The following is a 26,206-nucleotide window of genomic DNA, read 5'->3' on the forward strand; positions in this document are numbered from 1 at the left end:
GGGCTGATTGAGGACAGTGAACCTGGCTTTGCGCTTGGGAAATAGTGTCTCAGTAACTTGATTAAATTTGAAGAAATGACGAGAAGGATTGATGGAGGCAGAGTGTTAGATGTTGTCGATAAAGGTTTCAGTTAGGCATTCAACAAGGTTCCACGTGGTGGACTGGTTAGCAATGTCACATCACATGGAATACAGGGAGAACGAACAATTTGAATAAAAATTGGCTCAAAGGAAGAAGACAAAGCGCAGTGACAGAGCGCTTTTCGAAATGCTAACCAGTGACCAATGGTGTGCTACAAGGACCAGTGCTGGGCCATTGTTTTTGTCATTCTATAATGATTTCACTTTTAAAACAGGAGGTATAGTTGGTAAGTTTGCAGCTGACACTAAAATTGGTGATGTAATGAACAATGAAGCAAGTTATCTCAGAGTGAAATTTGATTTGAATTTCCCACAGTTCCTCATTTTCACTGTTCACCATGTTCCCTGCTATTTCTGGAAGAGTTTCTGTTCCTCCCTTCATGGAAACAGAACATCACATTCACTACACCAGGCAGGGCTGGGGTGTGTCATGTCGTGAATATATTGGAGGTCGGCACTCTGGCACATGATGGATAAGTCACCCACTGCTGCAAAGAAAGTTCTAGAATGAGATAACAATGTGAGAGCTGGATGAAGTGCCCAGACCCGAACAATCAGCTTCCCTGCTTCTCTGATGCTGCCTGGCCTACTGTGTTCATCCAGCTCTATACCTAATCTCATATTCCAGCATCGGCAGTTCCTACTATCTCTGAGTAAGTTCTAGAATGAAACCAGTTCACTTGATGCCCTTTGTCAGTACTGCCCTCTCCCTGATGCAGACATGGTGCACTCTCTCAGTGTTGAAAATGCCTTCCTCGCCTTAGTTTATTTTCCTGGCTGATAAACAATCATATCTCTACACAGTCGCAGTGGCCTGAAATATTAATGAGTCTGCTCTTAACAGAAGCAGTTGACAATGTAATTGCACAATCTGTACCACAGTCGCGATAGCAGCAACACCACTATTGGTGCTGGAGGTGACTGGGGATGTTGGGATGTGATGATCTTGTGGTATTATTTCCAGTCTATTAATCCAAGGATCCAGGTAATGACCCACACCCTGATTCAAATCCTGCCATGGCAAATTGTGGAATTTGAATTCAATGAACTACATGGAATGATGAAACTATTAAGCCATCGTTGATCATTGGGAAAAATCCACCTGGCTCACGAATGGCCTTCAAGGGGGGAAATGTGCCATCCTCACCTGGTCTGGCCTACATGTGACTCAAGACCAACAGCAATGTGGTTACCTCTCAAATGCCTTTTGGAATGGCCAAGCCAGCCACTCACTTGTATCAATCACCGCAAAGTCTCAAAGAAATGGTACAGGACAGACCTATTTACCAGCAACGTACAGCACATGGCCTGGAGTGATTCAAGAAAGCAGCTCACAGATATCTTCTCAAGGGCAACTAGGAAAGGGAAATAAATGCTGGCCCAGCCAGTCAAACCCACATCCCATTAATGAATAAGTGAAGATGACCACACTCTGGAAAGACAGACTGAGGGGACATAACTTATTTCAGACAGGGACTTTGAAGTATATCTACATGGGCACGACATTCAGGAATATGGGAAAAAGCGAAAAATAAATGTAATTAATTTCACATTTTATTTCCATCCCACCTGATCATCAACAATCCCTTTCTTTGTTTCTTGTTTTCCTCTAGTTCTATCTTTCAGCATTTATTCAACTCATTCCTTCTCGCCTTCAAAACAAACATCCCTGTCAACAGAATAAATCACAATAGTTACCAGCTGATTTCAGTTCTGATGTCTGTTCAGTGAACTTGAAATGCTAAATCTGTTTAAATTTCATCAAAGCCTGTCAAACCTGTTCATTTCCCTCAACACTTTGGTTCTTTTTGTTTCAGATCTCTGACATCTTTCTTTTTTTGACTTAAACGTTTTTTTTCATGGGATGTCAGAATCACTGGCAAGAGCAGCATTTGTTAACCATCGTTAATTACCTTTAACTGTGACCATTTCACAAGGCAGTTTGGAGCCAAACACATTGTTATGGGTCTGAATTCACACTTAATCCAGACCAGGTAAAACGTTAGATTTCTTTATCAGAGGAGATCAGTGGAATGAGATCAGTTTTTTAGTCAAAATGCTGCTGATTTTATGGTTGTTATTACTCAAATTCACTTTCATTACAATTCTTATCATTAGAATTTAAGTTCTACCACCAACTGTGGTGTGATTTGAAACAGTATCTTTAGAGTAATAACCTGTGACTCTGGAATTACCTGCTGAGTGACTTAATTGCTCTGACATGACGTTCCTATCGTTAATTACTTCAGAAACAAGAACAAGGGTGTGATCAAATTATTTATAACTTGGAAGACTGGTGAGAAAAGAGCTGGAACTATAAAGTCTGAATTTTACCACGTCATAGATGATGGTTTATTCAATAACAGTACAGAGGCAGAGGGGGAGAGTGGGGATATTATGGAGCTGGTGTTGGACAGGTTTGGCGATGGAGACAACAGTGAAACATAAATCAATAAAGGCCCTCAATGAAGTGAACAATTCTTGTTCTCAGATGCTTGTGAAGGATGAGTCTGAAATTCATGAACAATGAAGTGACGTTTTAATTAAACTGAAGATAATAGATTCCATCTTTTCCAAACGTAGGCAACAGAAACAACAATAAAGTTGAATATACTTTATGGAAGTAATGACTGGACAGAGATAGAGAGACTTACCAGAAACACCAATAATAGCGAGAATGGGATAGTAACCAGCCTGAATAACCCACAGTAGACCTAGTATCCGATCTGGTAATGTCGACCTATAGTTGGTAAGATAGTAAAGACCCCAGGATAAAATCCTCTCCATTGTTGTAACATCCCAGTCTATTGTTCTCAGATTGTGATCCATTGTTGTAACATTCCACTCTATTGTTCTCAGATTCTGATCCATTGTTGTAACATTCCACTCTATTGTTCTCAGATTCTGATCCATTGTTGTAACATTCCACTCTATTGTTCTCAGATTCTGATCCATTGTTGTAACATTCCACTCTATTGTTCTCAGATTCTGATCCATTGTTGTAACATTCCAGTCTATTGTTCTCAGATTCTGATCCATTGTTGTAACATTCCACTCTATTGTTCTCAGATTCTGATCCATTGTTGTAACATTCCAGTCTATTGTTCTCAGATTCTGATCCATTGTTGTAACATCCCAGTCTATTGTTCTCAGATTGTTATCCATTGTTGTAACATTCCACTCTATTGTTCTCAGATTCTGATCCATTGTTGTAACATTCCAGTCTATTGTTCTCAGATTCTGATCCATTGTTGTAACATTCCAGTCTATTGTTCTCAGATTCTGATCCATTGTTGCAACATTCCTGTCTATTGTTGTGAGATTCTGATCCATTGTTGCAACATTCCAGTCTATTGTTCTCAGATTCTGATCCATTGTTGCAACATTCCAGTCTATTGTTCTCAGATTCTGATCCATTGTTGTAACATTCCAGTCTATTGTTCTCAGATTCTGATCCATTGTTGCAACATTCCTGTCTATTGTTCTGAGATTCTGATCCATTGTTGCAACATTCCAGTCTATTGTTCTCAGATTCTGATCCATTGTTGTAACATTCCAGTCTATTGTTCTCCGATTCTGATCTCTCCGCCCCCTCTCTCTGCAGCTGCTGATCCCTGTTAGCGCTGTCGCTGATGTCTCACTTATACCATGGGATAACACACTGAATGCAGCCCCTTAGTTATAGGATAGGGAAACCCTCCTGTGACACAGTTCGAATCCATGGAGACTGACATCAATCACAGTCACCGAACAAACAGTTCTAGTTAACCCCTTTCAATACACCTTCAGTGAACCTTCAGTTCACGATTAAAACTGGACTGGATTGCATGCTAACATCGTTGGCTATAGGTCTGATATACCATTGGCAATTGCTCTAACGACGTCTGTCGTGAGGGAGAATGATGGATGTTTTCATTTTTCAGGCTAAATGGCTCTGCCCTGTTGTCCATGTGCAATGCTGTAACCACCAGCAACAACACCCTCCCCCTCCAAAAAAAACACAATCAAAATGTTATTACTGTGCTGATTACTCTGACGCAACCAACAAAAAATAAATCGCTGGGCATAGTCGGGCTGACCTTGCAGAGTAAGTGTGGTTTTCTCGCTGCTGTAATAAAACAACAATGTATCTTCAATACGCAAACTTCTTCATTGCAGGTTATGTGCTTTAAAACAGTAAGACTCACATTTCATGATTCAATTGACCAAAACTAAAATCAAATGCAACGTGTGCAATGATGTTGTTCATTAAAGAGCATGGACTAAATAGTCATGGACAGAATGAATGTGACAATGGTTCAGAGACAGAATGGAATGGCGGCAGTGGCTGTCGTGACTGGAGAGGAGGACAGTGATATCCCAATGTCACCAGTATTTAACTAGCACTTATTCTGACAGACAGAATGAAATGCAAAGCAGAGCAAGTCAATACGTTATACTTGGGAGATGGAGTGCCAAACAACAATATGATCAGAGTATGATAACTTTAAATGTGATGTAGGAAATTATGTATTATGTGTACACTTTTAAATCATGGGGTATGCCCAGGATATTCAAAATTAAAAGCAGATCAAGATTTCAAAATGTTAGGTATGTCGCGAGATGACAGAATAATAATAGCAGGAATATAGTTCATCCCCAGCTGGTAAGGAGATGATGCGCTGAGTGACCACAGCTTTGCTGTAAATATTCTGAGATTTGTATGAAACGTTTTCAGAGCCTGAGGGGAGATGCTTTCAATGAAGGGCACGAATTGTGCCGTCATGAGTAATCTATTTCTGTTGTCTCATGAAGTGCAGCTGCCTCTAAAATTACTTTTAATCAAAATGGATTTCCAGATATTCATGCATTTAGGATGATATTCGCAATTTTGTTTTGGAACTTGAAAGAAGAAACAGACACTGGGGCATGATGAGTGTAATCGGCACAATAACACTAACGGAAACAGGAATGGATGATATTGTCAAAATCTCACCAAGCTGGGCCAGTCCAGAAAAGCAAAATGCTGGAGATTATGGGAATTTGAAACAGAAACAGAAATTGGTGGAGAAACGCAACAGATGAAGCAACATCTGGAGAGAGATTTTGAGTTGACATATCCAGTCTGTTATGAACCTGTTCTGAAAAAGTCATATTACAGATGCTGCTGGACTGGATAAGTTACATTCCAGAATTTCTTTTCTTTCTTTTGGACTGTCACAATTTGTTTGATCTGGATCAGAACAACAAAGCTGCCATTTGATTTGACCTTCAAGTCTTTGTGAATGATCATTAAATGAGACATTGCAAAGTTTCTGTATTAAAGATCCCTAATATTGATGCCATGTCGCATTGAGATAAATTGCCAAGAATGGTTTGAACTCAGTGGCACTGATTTCGCATGATCAGTCCTCTGATTGAAAACGATGAGGATCCTTACCACAATGTCATGCCATGCTCCTGATGTTGCTGGGCTAAAACTCATTTGGCAAAGTCTTACCTTCCAAGACTTTAGACTCAACTTTGAAACCATAAAGTATCTTGATATTCTTAATAAGACACACTCATCCATGGATTTTTAGCAGGCACGAGCAAAGGCTATGTTTATTTTTCATCATCAAGAACTCTCGAGAACGTAACATGAAGCTGCCTTCCTGAAACGCTTACAATCCAAGTGGTGCAGAAGTACACACAGAGCTGTTTATAAGGGGTTCCAAGATTGTGCAGGATTGTCTCCAATTTGCATTGATCACATTTTTGCTTCGGGTCCATGATGCCACAAAGAGTGAGGTAGCATGGTTGGCATGGGAAGTTACTCTGATGACACTTCAAATGATATTGGAACACGAGCTGAAACAATAAAGAGCGAAAGTACAGAACACTGTGCTCACTGTCCTCACAAAAGTCCAAAGAATTTGGGGTATGGACTTCCAATTCTGTCAGGAGATGTTTGTCCTATTTGTGATGAGGCTAGTTGGTGTCTGGAATGCACTGCTTATGAGGGTGGCTGAGGCAGGAAACATGCCAAATTATAAAAAGCATTTGGATCAGCACCTAGTGGTGCAGTCTCAATGAGTCTTTTCTCAATTGTCTGATTCTATGCGGTAGCAGCCATGGAAGGTCTGATATATTCCGAAGTACGACACAATGCCACTTGTTTGTCCGTTCCATCAACTGTGTTCAGAAAGTTTTTCAAAACCGCATCTCTCATAAAGTATCAGCACTTACTCAACCTGGGACAGCCCAGCTATCTCTGAAAACATCCAACTTTTTTCAAATAGTCAGTGCCAGATTATTCCAGCTGTTTATCACCATTATTTTAATGAAACTAATAAAATTGATATAGCTTTCCCTTCATGAGAATAATGTATTTTAGCTGTTATGGTGTCTTTCCTCAAAAGAACAATAAACTCCTGCTTCCCATGTGCATATTTTGATGATGTATTTGTTTTCCTGCCAGTTCTTAACCTCCACTCCCTTCCAGTGCTGTTTCCATGATCTGGTTCCATGTTTGTGTCACTCGAATATGCATTGCCAAAGAGAATGTTTCTGTTTGAGCCAGGATTGTGAATGCTCACAAACGAACAGAACATATTGACAGGAGATTAAAACATCAGCAAACCAACTGTACTGAAACCGAGTCCTCAGCACCATTTCATGGTACTCAGTTACTGCAGTCGTCTATGTCGTTATTCCAAAATATGTGGGCACCATTCAGGTTTAGCTGATGAATGGCTAACAAGAACAGTTCTTCAATGTTGTCCGGCAGGAATTTATTGTTGTCCAACAGGAGGCAAACCAAAAGCCCTCCCTTGATATTCAATGAGATGATCAACTTCCAGCAACAAATATCCTGCATGTAACTAGTCATCAGAAATTCACCAAATCATAAAGTCATAAAGTTGTGAAGAACGGAAACAGAGGGTTCAGTTTCACTTCGTCCGTGCCAATTACATATCCCAAATAAATCTTGTCCCATTTGTGAGCATTTGTCCCATATCCCTCTAAACCCTTCCGAATCACATACCCATCCTTTCAAATGTTCTAATTGTACCAAAATCTAGCACTTCCCCTTGCAGCTCATTCCACACACACACCACTCTCTGTGTGAAAAAGTTACCCCTGAGGTCCCTTCTAAATTTTTTCCAGCTCACCTTAAACCCACACCGTCTAATTTTGGACTCCCCGACCCCAGTGAAAACACCTTGTCTGGATGCCCCATCTATTCCCCTCCTGACTTTACAAACATCAGTAAGGTCACCACTCAGCCTCCGAATCTTCAGGAAAAAGTTTATTGAGTTTCTCTCTACAGCTAAAACCTTCCAACCCTGGCAACACCCTTATAAATCTTTTCTGAACCCTTTCAAGTTTCACAACATCCTTCCGATAGCAGGGAGGGAGAATTGCATGCAATATTCCAAAAGTGGCCTAACCAGTGTACAGCTGCAACAGGACCTCCCAACTACTACACGCAATGCACTGGCCAATAAAGGGAAGTGCACCAAATTCTGTCTTTACTATCCTAGCTGCCTCTGAATCCACTTTCAAGGAACTATGCGCCCACTAACAGGACACATTTTCCAGCAATACTACCCAAGGGCTTACCATTTCGTGTATAAGTCCTGCCCTAATTTGAATTCCAAAACACAGCACATCACATTTATTCAAATTAAACTCTATCTACCACTTCTTGGCCCAGTGGCCCATCTGATCAAGATCCCATTGTACTCTGAAGTAACCTTTTTCAGTGTCCACTATATTTAATTCGGGCTGGAAGTTTTCAAGGTCAACTAGGGCTGATCTAGCTACATTAAAATCCCAAATGAATTAAAAAGAAAGTCTGATTTTCCAGAAGTTTACAAAGCAATGTAGTCATTTGTAATGATCTATCGAGCTAATCACTGTCTTCGATGTTGTGGGATATATTTGCAAAACGCAATTCATGCATAAAGTGAAAGAAAAAAGCAAAATCTCAGGTCACAGATAATTCAAGATAACTCAGCATTTGAGAAGCAGCTGGAGGAGCATTCAAATCGCCAGAGCCTCGTGGCTGTAGACTTCAAGGTAAGTGTGGTCAATGTAGTTTTGTTTGTTTGACTGGAATAGGCATGCTGAGCTGAAGGTCCTGTTTGTTTACTGAATGACTCTGACCTTAATTTTTGAAAACAGAAAATACAGTCTTACAATTTCTATTATGTTGTGAGCATCAAATGTTGAGGATTATGCTGTCCAAAGCCACACAGCATCCTGGTTTGGACATATATCATTGTCCATTCACTGTCACTTGCTCAGAATCCTGTACTTCTCCATGAAACATATCTGTTAGTGTCCCTGGGTTTCACCATCAAATTCTGAATGGGAATTAGTCAGAGGCAATAAATGCTGGTCTTGCCAATGAAACTCATCTCACCAGAACAACTAAAAGTAATCTGTTCTATTAAAGACATATATTCAGCCCAATCTGTTCACTAAAGCAGTTTTAATGAGAATTTAACTTCGTTCTATGTCTCTGATCTTTCTGAAAAACCATGAAACTTTCCTGAGTATTTTCATAGTGCTGTTTAAAAATCGTATTTGGAAGTTGTACCCATCATTCTGAAAGGGAGAGCCTTCATGACCACATTAATTATCTCTTTATTTTCCGGTTTCTACAGACAATGGACGTAGAAACTTGGATCAGGAGTAAGTGATCAGAAAAATCAAACCCAGTCTGCCATGCCATGAGCTCTTGAAAGATCTGGATGTGGCCTCAAATAAACATTCCTCTCTAACCCTTATAACACTAGTGTGCCATTCTTAGTCAAGAATCTTTCTGCCTCTCCCTTAAGAATATTCAATGACTTATCCTCCATCTCTTTCTGGAAAGATTTCCATAAGCATACAATCCTTTGAAAGGGTAAAAGAAATAAGTTACCATTGTCTAACTGAGATATTCTCCAGTTTTACAGTCCATCCACTGTTCACAAATGGAAATATTGTTTCGGCATTCAACTTGAAAAGACTGCTCAGAATATTTTGGGTTTAAACAAGACCATGTGTCATTCGCCTAAAGTCCAATAAATCCAGGGCCAGTCTGGTCATGATTTCCTCTGAAGATAAATACTTCTCACAGGAATCAGTTCAGCCAATCATCTCTGGATGGCTTCTGATTTCATCATGCCCACAGCCTCATGCAGTCTCACCATTACCCTAGAAAAGTGTCCAAAAACTGCCCTCTTCGGCCTTGAAACTGCTTGACCATGTCATGCAGCAAACCAGGTACTAGAGCCATCTTAATAAAATGTGAGGCTGGATGAACACAGCAGGCCAAGCAGCATCTCAGGAGCACAAAAGCTGACATTTCGGGCCTAGACCCTTCATCAGAGAGATCTAGGCCCGAAACGTCAGCTTTTGTGCTCCGGAGATGCTGCTTGGCCTGCTGTGTTCATCCAGCCTCACATTTTATTATCTTGGAATTCTCCAGCATCTGCAGTTCCCATTATCTCTGATACTAGAGCCATGTTACCTTCCTAAGTACCTGCCTATGGAACCAGATCATCCCCAACGTACTGCAGTCCACATTCAAGCCTTCCCAATTTGGCCCCAAACGTGACAATGTCTACATCCAGAGCATTAAGACCATTCACAAGTGTTTCTCCCTGCGACTCCTGAAACACACAGTCGCAGCAATGCGCCGGCATCTCCAGGCACTGTAATCCAGCCTACCCCCGCTCAGAGCCTCCCTCTTCCAGACAAAAACCAAGTACAGTAAACTTATGGTACCTACCACCCAAAACAGGCTTCCCCCACCTCCCAAATCACCAACCCTACCCAGGAACTCCCCCACAATGTGCCCACCACCATTGGCCATGTGGCCTCTGTCGGAGCCACCAGGAAAGATGTCACATCCTCCGCCGCCGGATGCACCGTTTCCGGGACAGAGAATGCCACCGCCTCCATTTCCGAGGACACCCCTACCATCACCGCTGCTGCCACCTCCTACCCTGCTCCGCCCACCGCCGATGCAACTCCAACCACTGCCGCCTTATGCAACTGCCCACTGCTGACACTGACGCAGCTCCACCTGCCACTGCCGAAGCAACTCTGCCCACCGCCTCCACAGCCAGCAGCTCCAGAGGAGACAGAAACACTAAACCCTGCCGAGTCTACACCATCCCTCCTTCCTACCGCCCTTATTGAGGACGAACGGTCAGTCCTCAGTAAAGGGCTCACCTTCGTCCCCCTCCACCCACAAATCAACGAGAACCGGTCATGCTTGGACGCTGATTAGTTTTTCCACCGCATCCGCCTCCACCTTACTTCTTTAAACGTGAGCCTAACCCTCCCTCTATCGGCCCCTTCTCTCTCCTCCAATGCACCCACCCCTCCTGGGCACCATCCCAAGGGCCCCTACCCTCCCTCAACCACTTCATCATTAACTGCCGTCATGACATCAATCGCCTCAACATCTCCACCCCTCTCACCCACTCCAACCTCTCCCCTGCAGAAAGTGCAGCCCTCCACTCCAGTCCCAACCTCACCATAAAACCCATGGACAAGGGGGGCGTAGTTGTAGTATGGTGCACTGACCTCTACATTGCTGAGGCTATATGCCGACACTCCTTCACCACCTCCTCCTGTCCCCTTGATCATGACCCCACGCTCGATCACCAAACCATTGTCTCCCAAACCATCCACAACCTCATCACCTTAGATGACCTCCCACCCACAGCCTCCAACCTCATCATTCCCCAACCCCAAACTGCCCACTTCTCTCTCCTTCCCAAAATCCACAAACCTGCCTGCCCTGCTCGACCCATTCTCTCCGCCAGCTCCTGCCCCACTGAACTCTTCTCCACCTATCTGGACTTCATTTTCTCCTCCTTTGTCCATGAACTCACTACCTACATCCGAGACACCACCCACACTCTCCACCTCTCCCAGAACTTACAATTCCCCGGTCCCCAAAACCTCATCTTTACCATGCACGTCCAGTCCCTATGCACCTGCATTCCCCATACAGATGGCCTAAAGGACCTCTGCTTCTTCCTGTCCCACAGGCCCGACCAGTCCCCCTCCACTAACACCCTCATCTGCTCAGCCAAACTCGTCCTCACACTCAACAACTTCTCTTTCAATTCCTCCCACTTCCTACAGATAAAGGGGGTGACCATGGGTACCCGCATGGGCCCAAGCTATGCCTGCCTCTTTGTAGGTTACGTGGAACAATCCCTCTTCCGTACCTGCACTGGCCTTAAATCCCACTTCTTTCTCCTTTACATTGACGATTGTATCAATGCCGCCTCCTGCTTCCAGGAAGAGCTCAAACAGTTCATCCACTTCACCAGCACCTTCCACCTCAACCTTAGGTTCACCTGGACCATCTCTAATACCTCTCTCTCCTTCCTTGGCCTCTCTATCTCCATCTTCGGCAACCACCTAGAAACCGATATCCATTTCAAGCTCACCAACTCCCACAGCTACAGAATGCACCTCCTCCCACCCACCTTCCTGCAAAAATGACATCCTCTATTCCCAATTCCACCACATCTGCTCCCAGGATGAGGCAATCCACCACTGTGCATCTCAGATGTCCTCATTTTTCAAGGACCACAACCACCCCTCTCAGTGATCGAGAACGCCCTCGACCATGTCTCAGGCATTTCCCGCAACTCATCCCTCACACCCCCTCTCCGCAATAACAACCATAACAGAATCCCCCTCGTCCTCACGTACCACCCCACCAACCTCCGATCCAACACACTATCCATCGACACTTCAGCCATCTGCAATCCAACCCCACCACAAAAGATATTTTTCCCTCCCCACCCTTATCTGCTTTCTGGAGGGACCACTCTCGCCATGACTCCATTGCCCGCTCCACACTCCCCTCCAGCCCCACTACACCCGGCACTTTTCCCTGCAAACGCAGGAAGAGCTACACGTGCACCTATACCTCCCCTGTCACCCCCATCCGAGACGCCACATCTGCTAATATGGTATACTGCATCTGCTGTTCCCGTTGTGGCACCCTCTACATCGGGAAACCAAGCGGAGGCTTGGGGACTGCTTTGCAGAACACCTATGCTTGCTTCACAGTCAACAACTGCACCTCCCAGTCGCAAAAGACTTCAAATCCCCCCCCCTGTTCCTTAGACGACATGTCCATCCTGGGCCTCCTGCAGTGCCACAACCATTCCACCCGAAGGTTGTAGGAACATCAGCTTATATTCCGCTTGGGAAACCTGCAGCCCAATGTTATCAATGTGGACTTCACAAGCTTCAAAATCTCACCTTCCCCACCGCCTCCCAAAACCAGCCCAGCTCTTCCCCTCCCCCCACTGCATCCCAAAACCAGCCCAGATTGTCCCCACCTCACTAACCTGTTCTTCCTCTCACCTATTCCCTCCACGAACCTCAAGTCCCACCCCCATCTTCTACCTCCTAACCTCATCCCGCCCCTTGACCTGTCTGTCCTCCCTGGACTGACCTATCTCCTCCCTAACTCCCTACCTACCTTTACTGGCTCCATCCCCGCTCCTTTAACTTGTCTGTCTCCCCTCCATCTATCTTCTCCTCTATCCATCGTGTATCGACCTCCCCCACTCTCTCCATATTTACTTGAGCCTCCTTCCCCTCCCCCATTTCTGATGAAGGGTCTAGGCTCCGAACGTTGGCCTTCCTGCCCCTCTGATGCTGCTTGTCCTGCTGTGTTCATCCAGCTCCACACCTTGTTACCTCAGATCCTCCAACATCTGCAGTTCCTACTATCTCTGTTGGAGAAGCTCAGAGACCATGGGAACTACATTAAAACTGCCTGAAACACCAGCTCTTGTGCCCCTGAGATGCTGCTTATCCTGCTGTGTCCATCCAGCTCCACACTTTGTTTTGCTGGAAAAGCTCAGCCTGTCTGCAGCATCTGTGAAGGATCAGGCAGAGTTCAACGTTTCCGGTCCGGTGACCCGCCCCCAGAATTGTGGCCTCGTCCTCTGATTGGTTGGAGAACAAGCGCATCCGGTGCCTTCTTCCTGTTCCGCCTCTTGCTTACTATTGGTCGTTAGATGTCGTTCAGCCACGGAGCATGCGTACTGGGAGGGATGTCCGGAATGAAATGGGCCTCTATGTAAGCCACAAGCGGTGAGTACGGGTTAAAGGGGAGGGCAGCTTTGGTGCTGTATTCCAGCAAGAGGGCTGCATGATTGCTCAGTTTAGGTCACAAGTCTCAAACAGGGGTCTTCTGGTGCTGCGTGTAGGTTGCAGCGAGCCTCAGGCTTCCTCCCTGAAACAGGCCTAGGCTGTCCTGTGAGAGGGAAAGTCCTGTCAGCTTTTACCCTGTCAAGCCACTTCAGAATGTGATTACAGCAATGAGAGGTGTTCTCAGTAAAGCAGAACTCCAGTGTGCACTCACTGGTTAGAGGTCTTTCCGCTATGTCCAGTGTCAGCACCATCGCTGAGTTTTTAAAAGTCATGTTTGGCTTGCATCTGAGAGTTGAACGGTGACGTCTGGACTGTGAGCAGCAGTTGTGCTAAAAAAAAATACAAAACCAGTTATTGATTTCTGAGGCCAGGTCTTTAAGTTAATTGCAGGTTGTTTCTTATTCAAAAATGATGTAGACATTTTTTTTGGCCATTAATAAGGTCAGCATCTAGGAACTGGTGCCAGCAAGTCTGGGAGGGAACATGGTCCAAACAGAAGGACTTTACAACAGGGGATTTCTGAGAAAAGGTATTTAGCTGCTGATGTGACAGGGTAAAAGTTTGACAATCCTCTGTCCATGTGAAACAATGCATCATGTAAACTGCTTATGTAATGTGGTCAGTTTTGTTTTTGATTTTTTAAAATTTATCCTGTGACTATCTTTGCTGTGAATGGGGCTGGTATCAAAAGCTAATGGTTTAAATCATTGCTGTGTACACTGAGGACTGTTTGCAATATGCTTGTCCTAGTGCCCGAGACTGATTGAAAAGTGTCCACATGCATGTCTTTGACGCTGAGCTGGCTGTTGGTGTGAAAGAGGCTCAGAGAAAGACCAGAGTGGAGGGAGAGAACTGAGCAGGGTGGGGCCGTGTGGTTTGGATATTGGGGTTATTCTTTGCCCATCACCCCACCACAAAATCCAGCCAATTGTTTCTCTTATTCTCCCTCTTCCCCAACTTTACCCACTTCTGTAACCCTAGCCGCAGTCCCACCCCTCAGGTCCCCCAGTATCAGCAAACATCCAAAGATATTTCTGACATACTATGTTGCTTTTCTCAGGGCATTCAACAACTTGAAAACTGGATTGAAAATGAGAGACAGAGCGGCCACTCCAGAAACTTTCAAAATCACGCTGCACCTTCTTGATCTGCTGCAATCCACGTGGTGAAGTAGCTCCCATGTTGCTGTTTGGTAAGGAGTTATAGGATTTTCATCCAGTGGTGATAAGGTTGTGCTGATATTTGTGTCAGTTGTAATCATTTTGTTCTTTTTCCACCTTTAACAGAATAGAAACATAGAAAATAGGAACAGGCGCAGGCCATTGTAGCTTTCGATCCTACTCCGCTATTCACTTTGATCATTGCTGATCATTCTACTCAGCCTCTTCCCACTTTAGAGCCAAACCCTTTGATCCCTTAAACCCTCACAACTATACATATGATCTTCTTCTTGGAAACATCCAGTGTTTGATCTTAACTGCTTTCTGTGGCAGCAAATTTCACAGGGTCACCAGTCTCTGTTTTTTTAAAAAGGTTTCCTCATTTCAGTCCTTAACAGCTTAGCCCATGCCCCTAAGCTCCGACTCCCTGGTCATTGACAACATCCTTCCTGTATTTACCTAGAATTTTATTGGTTTCTGTGAAATTTTTCCTCATTCTTCTAAACTCCAGTGAATTTCATCCTAACCAATCCATTCTGTCCTTATATGTCAGCCTTGCCATCCCAGGAATCAGTCTGATCAACTATTGTGAATAGCCTCCATAGCGAGAATATCCTTCCTCAGGTACGAATTCCAAATTTACACATACCACCCCAGGTGTGGTCTCACTAAGATACTGTACAACTTCAGCAAGACGTCCCTGCTCCTGTACTCGAATGCTGTCACTCTGAAGGTCAAAATACCATTTGCCTTCTTAGCTCCCTGCTGCACCAGCATGCTGACTGTCAGTGACTTGTGTTTTCCTAGTTTTGTAAATCAACTGGATAGTCTCGAACTTATCCACAGTATATTTCATCTGCCTTGCATTTTCGCCCCATTCACTCAACTTCAAGTCACACTGAAACATATTTGCATCCTCCTCACAGATCACTGTCCTGAACCTGCAAGCTTGCAGATATGACATTCAAGCTTTCTCATTTTAAATAACTAACAGATAGTGTGAATACCTGCGGTCCACCACTGACCCCTGCAGTACCACACTGGTCACTGGTTGGCATACAAGAAATGACTGTTTACTCTGACTGTTTCTGTGTGCCAACCTGTTCTGTATCCCTGTGAATACCCAATCTCTCATGCTTTAAATTTACATGCTAATCTCTTCTGTGGGACCTTTGAATGCCTTCTCAAAGCCCATATAAGCCACATCCAATGTCTTTTCAACTCTAAATGTTGCATTCTTGAAACATTCCAGCAGATTTATCCAGCATGATTTCCCTTTCGTAAATCCACACTGACTTTAATTCTGTGACTGTATTCCAGTGTTAGGCTACAGTCTCCGGTTCTCAGGCTTCTCCCAACATCCCTTCTAAAGCAAAGGCATAATATCAGCCACTCTCCCGTCATCTGGCACCCCACCCATATTTATAGATGATATGAATATTTCTGCAATTTCCTCCCTTATTTCCCACAATGTACTCAGATACACTAGATCAGGTACTGGAGATTTGTCCATCTTTATATTTTAAAAGACATCTAGCACTCCCACTCCTGCAATGTGAAATATTTTGAAAATATCAAGAAAATATTTCTGAGTTCTGTAGCCTCCTTCGTTCCAACTTGTCCATGCTGACCATCCCAAACTGAACAAGTCCCACTTGCTTGAGTTGGTTCCATATCCCTCTAAACCTTTCCTATTCATGTACCTGTCCAAATGTCTTTTAAATATTGGAACTGTACCTGCATCTACAACTTCCTTTGGCAGTTCATTCCACATAAAAACAACCTACTGTTTGAAACAGCTCCCCCTTGCTGCCCTTGAAATATTTCTCCTCTCCTGTTAAAAAATACCCTCCAGTTTTGGTCTCCCATATCTAAGGGAGAAGATCCTTGCTGTTCACATTATACCCCTCATGATTTTATAAACCTCTCCAAAGTCACTGCTCAACCTATTTTCCAGTGAAGCCCCAGTCTCTCCTCATAACCCGTACCCTCCAGTACTGGTAACCTATAGACTGTAAGTGTAGCATGAAGCCACCCAGAGTAGAAAGTTAATCCAGCCACGAGAAGCATCACCTAGTCTCCATCTCTCTGGCCCTTCGTCAAATAGGTTGGCAAAAGGAACTGTTCAGCTTCATAAATGGAGAGTGAATGATTCAGCTAGCTTTCTCCAGCCCCCTAGTCTTGAAATACCTCACCTGAATGAAAAGGGACCTTCCATTCACCTCATCTATACGCGTCATGATTTTATAAACATATAAGGCCACTCCTCCAATTCTTAGACTGCAGTGGAAAAATGTCTCAACCGATCAAGCCTCTCCTTACGACTTAAAACCTCCATTCCTGGCAACATTCTGAGAAATATTTTCTGAACCCTCCTCAGGTTGATGATATTCTTCTTTATAACAGGAGATCTGAAGTGGACGCATTACTCCAGAAGAGGCCTCACTGATGTTCTGCACAGCTTCAACATCACGTCCCACCTCCTATATTCAAAGGTCCCAGCAATGAAGGCAAGCAGGCTAAACACCGACTTAACCACCCTTTCGACATGTGACACCAACCTCAAAGAATTAAGGGCCTGAACCCTGAGGTCTCTCTGTTCGACAACACTAACCCTAAGGCCCTACGTTTAATTGTATAAGTCCTGTTCTTGTTTGTTTTACCAAAATGAAATAACTCGCCTTTATCCAAATTCAACACCACCAGCCATTCCTCAGCCTCTTAACCCTATAAATCAAGATCTCTTTGCAATCTTGGACAACCTACTTCGCTGTCCACTATCCTGCCTATTTTGGTGTCATCTGCAAATGTGCTAACCATGTCTGCACTATTCTCATCTAAATCACGTTTTTATACGACGCCAAACAAAATTGGGCAGAGCACTGACCCCTGTGGAACACCTCTGGTAACAGGCCTCCGGTCTGATAAACAACCCTCTACCACCAGTCCCTGTGTCCTGTCACTAAGCCATATTTATATCCAGTTGACAAGCTCCCCCCAAGTCCCATATGATCGAACTTTACTAATTAGTCCACCTTGTGGAACATTGTCAAAGGGTTTACTCTTGTCAATATAAACGACTTCCACCACTCTGCCCTCAATTAGCTTCTTTGTTACTTCTCCAAGAAAATCAATCAACTAATCATTCCGACCTCTCCAAAGACATAAATCCTACATTTCACTATTACCTTCAACTACATACCCAAAACAGAAGTCAGACTCTCAGCTCGATAGTTCCCAGGCTTCTCCTTACGTCCCTTAAACGAAGGCACAATTTTAGCCACTCTCCAGTCATCTGGCACCTCACCCGTAATTATAGATGATACAAATATTTCTGCAAGGGCGCCCCATGTTTTCTCTTTAACTTCCCACAACATGGTTTGATGCACTAGAGCAGGACCTGGAGGTTTAAAGTCAGAGTGTAATACAGCATGGAAACAGGCCCTTCGGCCCAAACTGGTCCGTGCTGACTATGGTGCCCACTCAACAAGTTCTAATTGCCTGCATTTGGTCCATATCCCCCTCCAAACGCTTTCCATCCATGAACGTGCCCAAATGATTTTTAATCGTTGTTTTCGTGCCTGTCTCAACCACTTTCTCTGGCAGCCCATTCCAAATATGCACCACTCTCTATGTGAAGAAGTTGCTCCTCACATCCTCCTTAAATCTGACCTCTCTCACCGTAAATCTGTACACTCTAGTTTTCCATTCCCCATCCCTGGGAAAAAGACTACATGCATTCTTCCTGTCTAAGCCCCTCATGATTTTATCCACCTCAGTGAGGTCACCGCTCATTCTCCTACATTCCAAGGAATAAAGCCCAATCCTGGCCAACCTCTCCTCGGAACTCAGGACTACTATTCCCAGCAATATCCTTTATAACTCCTCTTTGCACATTTTCCAGTTTAACTATGCCTATCCTGTAACAGGGTGACCAAAACTGTACACCACACTGCAAGTGTGGCCTCACCAATGACCTGTACATCTTTAATGTCCCAACTTCTATATGCCCTGCCTCGACCGAAGAAGGCCGACCTGCTAAATGCTTTGCTCACCACCCTGTCTACCTGTGATGCTGCTTTCAACCAACTATGTACTTGTACTCCTCATTGTCTCTGTCCCACAATACTCCTCAGAACTTACCATTCACTGTATGACTCTGACCTCGGTTGAACTTTCCAAAGGCCAACACCTCACGCTTAGCTGTATTGAATTTCATTTGGCAATCCTCAGCCAACTTCCCCATCTGATCACCATCCTGCTCTAATTTTTGATAACTTTCACTGCTATCAGTGATACCTCTTAATGTTGTATCATCCGCAAACTTACTAATCATGCCGTGCACATTCACATCCACATTGTTTATGTCAGTGAAAAATGACAAAGGTCCCAGTTCTGACCCCTGTGTCACACCATGAGCCACACGACTCCAGTCCAAGAGCCAACCTTCGGCCATCGTGCTCTGCTTCCTACCATCAATCCCATGAGTAGCTCTCCCTGGATCCCGCGCAACCGAACCTTCATGACTAGCCTGCTGTACGGGACCTTGTTAAAGCCCTTACTAAAGTCCACATGGACAGAATTCTCTGCCTTACTCTCATCAATCCTCTTGCTTACCTCTTTGAAAAGCATGAATAATTTGTCAGATATGATTCTTGTGCACAAAGCCATGCTGACTATCCCAAATCAGACCTTGAATATCCAAGCATTTGTGCATCCACTCCCTGAATATCATCTTCAATACCTTGTCTACCACTGGTTCACTGGCCTGTAGTTCCCTGACTGGTTTTTGCTACCTTTCTTAAACAATGAGACAACATTAGTCACCCTCCAGTCTTCCAGAATTTCAGCAGTGGCAAAAGATGAAGCAAAAATCTCTGCAATTTCTTCCCCAGCCTCCCGCAGTGTCCAAAGCTGGACTTCATCAGGTCCAGTGGATTTATCAACCTTAATGTGCTTTGAGGCTGTAAACACCTCCGCAATGGTCCAGAACATCCCCACTTGCTTCCCTTTTTATCCTTAGCATCCATGATTCTCTACTCAGTAAACACTGAGAACAAATTCATTAAAAATCTCCCCCATTTCTGTGAACTGTCTTCAAACCAAAATATTTCTATTCCTGGCTTGTCTAGCCTCCATTTCTTTCTCAACAGTAAAAACTGATGCAATATATTCCTTTAAGATCTCTCTTTCCTCCTGTGGCTCAACACAGAGTTGACCTTTTTCACCTTTTGGAGCCCTGCTTGCTCTCTCGGTGCTTTCTATCTCTTAATGCACTTGTAAAAACTCTATGAATTATTCTTAAGCTTATCTACCACGGAAGTTTCATGTTGCTTTTTTGCCGCCCTGATCTCCTGTTTAAGAATTCCCCTAACACTATTTACACTGTTCAAGATATTTATTTGAGCCAAGTTGTTTGCATCTAATAATTTATCATTTTTTATTCTTGACTAAAACCTGAGTATCTTTTTCACCCATTGTTCTCTAATCCTACCAACTTTACCTTTCACCCGAACAGGGACATAATGATTCTGAATTATCACACTTTTCAAAGCCTCCCACTTATCAGACATCCTTATACCTGCAGTCTACTCCTGATAACTTTTGAAAGTTACAAAAACAGAAGTTGCTGGAAAAGCTTAGCAGGGCTGCCAGCATCTGTGAGCAAAAATCAGAGTTAACATTTCGGGTCCGTTGATCCTTCCTCAAACTTTTGAAAGTTCTTATCTTATACCATTAAAAATTGCCTTCCTCCAATTGAAAACTTTTAATTTTTCTGAAAGACATATCCTTTTCCACAACTGTTGTAAAACTGATAGAATTACTATCACAAGGTTCAAAGTTTCTCTGTTCTGTCACTTCAGTCACTTGCTATGCCTTATTAACCAAGAAAAGCTTTTTATTTTCAGAGGAACATTGATTTATTGGGAAAGAAAATTTTCTTGAACACAATTCACAAATTACTCACCATCCAAACCTTTAACACTCTGTCAGTCTGGGTAAATGTTTGGAAACTGAAGATGACCAACTATTGTAATCTTATTATTCTCACACCTATCTGAGATCTCTCTGCACATTTGTTCCTCAACTTCCTTCTGACTATTAGGAAGCCTATGGTACAATCCCATTAGATGATTTTTCCTTCTTATTTCTAATTTCAACATATGTTTTCATTGGATGGTGTTTCTAAAATATCTCTTCTGGTGATAGCAGCAATGTTTTTCTTATTAATAAAAGCTACTCCCTCACCTGTTTTGCCCCCCTTTCGATCTTTTCTTTGAAATCTGGAACATTATTTCAGGCAAAATATCTTGCAGGATGTGGATGAAGTGGAAAAATTCTTCCTCCCAAAATGAATGGAGCACAACATTCGTTAAATGGAATTCTGAAGTGCAGAAGAATTTAAATTAAGAAATTGAGTTTCAGAGTTAGTGTGCAGATATAGAATGTTATCAGAGGGTCACACAGCATGGAAACAGGCCCATCGATACAACTAGTTCATGCCGACCATGTTCCCAAACTAAACTAGTCCCATCTTCCTGCGTTTGGCCGATATTCGCTCTAAACCGTTCAAATTCATGTACTTACCTGAATGTTTTTTAAAAATTGTAATTGTACCCACATCCACCACTTCCTCTGGCAGTTCATCCCACACACTGAGCACTCTGTGTAAAACAAAAAGTTGTCCATCATGTCCTTTTTAAATCTTTCTCCCCTCATCTTAAAAAAAAATGCCCCTGGTTTTGAAACTCCCCAACTGAGGGAAAAGACCTTTGCTATTCCTTATCTGTGTGTCTCATTATATTATTAACCTACATAAGGCCATCTCTCAACCCCTTACCTTCCAGTGAACGAAGTCCCAGCCTATCCAGCGTATTTTTATAACTCAAACCCTCCATTCCCAGCAATATCCTGGTAATTTTGTCCAAACCCACTCCAGTTTAATAATAATCTTCCCATAACAGGACAACCAGAGCAGCACACAGCCTGAGAGAAGAGGACTAGCCAACATCACTTCCCAACTCCTGTACTCAAAGGCCTGAGCAATGAAGACAAGTGTGCTAAATGCCTTCCTAACCACCCTGTCTACCTGTGATGCAAATTTCAAAGAATGATGTACCTGAAACCCGCGGTTATTTCTGTTCTGCAACACTACCCAGAGCCCAACCATTAATTGTGTAAGTCCTGCCCTTGTGAAGTATTGCGTTGTGGTAAAACAAACATTTATCCAAATAACATTCAATCTGCCATTCCTCAGCCCATTGCCCCAATTGATTAAGATCTCTCTGAAATCCAGAAAGCCACGAGGCCATCTCCCTTATTATGACAACAAGTAATCATCAATGAAAAGATGCTCACTTCATTTGTACAAGGAAGGGGTCAAACCAAATCTCGAATACTGTCTGCAGGTTTTGGTCTTCTGTTCGTTTATTCAAAGTGGCTCAGAGAAGGTTTGCAAGATTGAAACCTGGAATAATTGGGTTGTCTGAGGAAGATGGATTGGGCAGGAAAGAGGGGAAAGGATTTGTCAGGAGTTGCTGATTAAAACAGGAAACTGATGTGAGCCAGGTTATAGGTTGTAGTGAAGTAGAGTCTGTTTGGGTTGAGCTGAAAAACACCAATGGACAGAAAATAACCTTAGTGCTGCATATGGATCCCAAGCTGCAGTAATATTGGGGAAGGCATTAGGGTGGATTTGAGAGATATAAGGCATCAAGGTATGGCTTTAATTACAGGTGACTGCAACCTACTTAAATTGCCCAAATCACACTGTAGCAGTATAGTCGAGGAGGAATCCTGTGTCGATATGGTACAATTTTATGAATCAACATGTTGAAGAAGCAGATGGGTATTGTATAATGAGGATGGAATAATTGACAATCCAGTTGAGTATGGGCCCTTAAGGATGAGTGACCACAATAGGATAGAATTCTTCACAAAGCTGGAGAGTGATATTGTTGTTTCTGAGACTTGGTCCTGTAATTAAATGAAAGGAGATAAAATGGTATGAGGCACGAGCTAGTTGTGATAAATGGTGAATCAGTGTTTGAATGGATGATGGGAAATGGGTAATGGCAAACATTGAAAGAGGACGTGGACAAGCTGGGGAAGTTATTCATCGCAGCCTGGCATAAGAACAAAATGGGAAACATGATCAAACCACAGCACAGAAAGGGAAATGAACCGGTATTAAATTTAAGGAAGCAGCATACACAATTAGGCCAATAAAACAACTGACAACATGATTGGGAGCAGTTTAGATTTCTGCAAAGGGAAACAAAGGGATTTAGTCAGAGTGAGAAAACAGAACATGAGTGCATGCTGCAGGGACAGTACAAACCAATAGAATTTTGTTTTATATTCATTCAAAGGATGTGGACTTTTCTGGCTTGGCCAGAATTTATTGCCCATCTGTGATTGCCCAGAGGGCTATCAAGTGTCAACTGCATTGCTGTATGGCTGGAGTCACACACAGACCAAACCAGGTGAAGGATAACAGTTCCTTTCCCTGAAGGGTATCCGTGAGCCAGATGGGTTTTTCCTGACGATCAACAACGGTTTCATGATCATCATTAAACTCTTAGTTGAAGATTGGTAGTGAAAGACTGTCAAGAGGAATATAGGGTCTCCTTACGAGCAGAAACAAGGAATTTATAATGCGGTACAAAGTGAAGACAAACCAATTAGATATGTCTGAGGTTTTCAAAAAGGAGGATACAAATAACCCCCCCAAATTAAGGGGATCACAGGGTCTAATGGGAAGGTGGAATCAGTATTAGTAGGAAAATGATATTGGGACAACTAATGGGATAACAGGCAGATAAATCCCCAGACACTGATAACCTTCATCTTAAAGTACCTTAGGAAGTGGCTGTAGAAATAGCAGATTCACAAGTGGTTTTCCTCCAAATTCTATAGACTCAGTTTTTATGGATTGGAGGATCGCTACTGTAACCCCAATATGTAAGAAGGGAGTCAGAAAGAAAACAGGGAATTTGCATAAAGTTGTTGGTTGGAAAAATATCTTAGGTTCAGCTATAAAAGATGGAATGACAGAGTACTTGCAAGATAGTGTCAAGATCAGACAGAGTCAGCAGAACCTTTTTCCGTGCTGTAGACTCTGTGGTGGGTGTGAATTCCCTCCACGCCACTCACCATCCTGACTGGGAAATGTGTTGTTGTACCTTCAGTATTGCTGGGTCAAAATCCTGAATTCTCTCCCTAACAGCATTGTGCGTCCACCTACCGCTCATGGACTACAGTGGTTCATGGAGACAGATCACTGCCAACTTTTTAATGACAATTAAACACAGCGAGCAATGCCCACAGGATTTTTTTTTGGAAAAAGACTATCAAGGCCAAGTGGGAATGTGGAATTGAATCCTAAATAGATCAACTTTGACCTTTTTGAGGCTCGAGAGGCAGAATGGATAACTGCTAATTTGTGTGTTCTCTACTCCTATTAAAATGCATCATCTCACCAGGAATGATGTATTCCCTGTAATTTAGAAGGATGACAGCTGATGTGATTAAAACTTTTCAAATGTTAATTGAAGCTGGCCGGGGTGTAGAAAGGAACTAATCCACTGGGTGAGTGTAGTGGGAGCTCAAACACCCTCCTCACCCACAGTAATCAGACACGACCTGAGCTGCTTTGTCCTGCGGTTTATTCAAACGTAGGAATGAGGAACAAGTGTGGGTCACTCGGCCCCTCGAGCCTGCTCTGCGACTCAATAAAATCACTGATCTAATTTCAACCTCGGTTCTATGTACCTGCATATCTCAGAATATCTTTCATTGTCTTGGTCAGCAAGAATCTGTCTTTGCCTTTTAAAAAAAAAAGATGCTGCCTCCACTGCCTTTTGACGAAGGGAGTCACAAAGATTCTCAGCCCTCTGAGAGAAAAGAAATGTTCCTCACTATTTCAAATGGACTCACCCTTACCTTCAAACAATGACCCTCAGTTCTAGATCCTTCCACAAGAGGGACCATGTTTTCACCATGCATCTGGTCAGGTCCCCTCAGGATCTTTCATGTTTCAATTTAGTCTCCTCTTTCTTTTCTAAACTCCAGACAATACAGGCCGAGCCTGTATTTTCCTCTAGATGTCCCTTTAAGGCAATCCACTCATTCCAGGTATTAGTCCATTGAATCGGCCAGGAAATGTTTCATAACAACCTTCTTTAAGTCGGGTGACCAGAACTGAACACAGTACTCCAAATACAAATCCCACCAGTGCAAAAGGGGAATTAATTATCGAAAGGATAATTCCCACCTGATGAATTCCCACCTGCTTGCAGGAATGCATTTTCAGCAAGCTTCGGTCATTTACACGTATCCAGTTACAGACTGACACAGGTTATGGTCAGATAGTTGTACGGTTTGTGTTGTTACACCGACAGCATTGTTGTGGTCTCACTCAAACCTCCCACTCTGCTGGCTCTGCACAAATAATGATTGGCTCTGCAGCCAGTTCCCACAGCCTGATTTATCCTGTACTTTTCATCTTCTGTCCATTCAAAGATCCAAGTGGAAGAGCTCTGCAGGACTGACAACATCTGTGAAGGAAAGAACAGAGTTAATGTTTTGAGTTCGGTGACCCTTCCTCTGAACTTGAGAAAGGATCATCAGACCTGAAACATTAACCTGTTTTTTCATTCACAGATGTTGCCAGATCTGCTGAGCTTTACCAGCAAATTACTTTTCATTTCTGATTTACAGCATCTGCAGTTTTTACTGATCCAGGTGACAATCTAGCAGCTTTCATTCTACTTTTAACTATTGTAAATTTATTTTTCCAGGGAATTGGAAAGGAACATTTACTGACAGGCTGCCCAACTCAAACACTGGATCAAGAACTGCCAGGAACACTTAATTCCCAGGAGCTTTGAATATGGAAGGAACAAGTGTCATTCACAGTGAAGAGAAACCATACACGTGGTCTGTGTGGACAAGCCTTCAGTCAATTGTCTGGCCTGTCAGTACGTAAATGCAGTCAAAACTGGGTGACAACCATAACATCAAACAGCTCTTGCTTTATAATATCATGGTCATGGATCTCAGTTTGAGTTAAGCAAGGGCCACTCATCTCCTGTCCTCCCTACATTCTAAGTGCAAACATGGACCAAACAGCTGAATTCCAAATGTGAGAGGGACTATCCACTATCTTAAGGCTCCATTTGACAGAGCATTGTATGAAGGAATCATGACAAAGCGAAGTTCAATAAGAACCAGAGAATATTATTCTTCCTTGTATAGCTGGTTTTTGAAAAGATTGCATCTTCAGACCTCAGTAAATCAAAACAAGGTGTATTTATTCAAACTAGTACCACATACATGTGGAAGAGGTCTGTAAGTTTAGCTTGGAGACACTACAACTTTTACAGCTCAAAACAGCAATATGAAGGCATTTTCATGTAAGAATGGTTGCATATGACATTGATGTAAAATAAATGTATATGTCACTTACTTACTACAAAAAAAGGATGCTGTTCAGTTTCTGAAAAAGTTCTGAGTCCTCTAATTTCAACAGGACTTCCACTTCCATACTATCTTCAGAGCTTCTCTATCCGACCGTCAGCTCACAGCTGGGCGAGTAACACTTACGTGACTATCTTAAGCTATACAGATAGTTTCTGAGCCCTAAGTAACTGTTGATGGTTCACTGTTATGGACCTGCAGTTAAACTGTCGGAGCAACAATAACTCTGACCTGATATGGTTGTATTTGACAGTTACCTTGTGCTGCAC

The 26,206-nt window shown here is 43.1% G+C and overlaps 1 long non-coding RNA gene across 1 annotated transcript; it reads left to right on the top strand.

Moving 5' to 3' along the window:
- The first annotated feature begins 13,182 nt into the window (after positions 1 to 13,182).
- On the top strand, positions 13,183 to 25,291 carry LOC132208618 (uncharacterized). Its single transcript, XR_009444760.1, has 3 exons — positions 13,183 to 13,236; positions 14,357 to 14,488; positions 25,259 to 25,291. It is a non-coding gene; the product is annotated as an uncharacterized LOC132208618 (long non-coding RNA).
- The last annotated feature ends 915 nt before the right edge of the window (positions 25,292 to 26,206 follow it).

This window comes from Stegostoma tigrinum, unplaced genomic scaffold, assembly GCF_030684315.1.
Source record: "Stegostoma tigrinum isolate sSteTig4 unplaced genomic scaffold, sSteTig4.hap1 scaffold_49, whole genome shotgun sequence".
Taxonomy (NCBI): domain Eukaryota; kingdom Metazoa; phylum Chordata; class Chondrichthyes; order Orectolobiformes; family Stegostomatidae; genus Stegostoma; species Stegostoma tigrinum.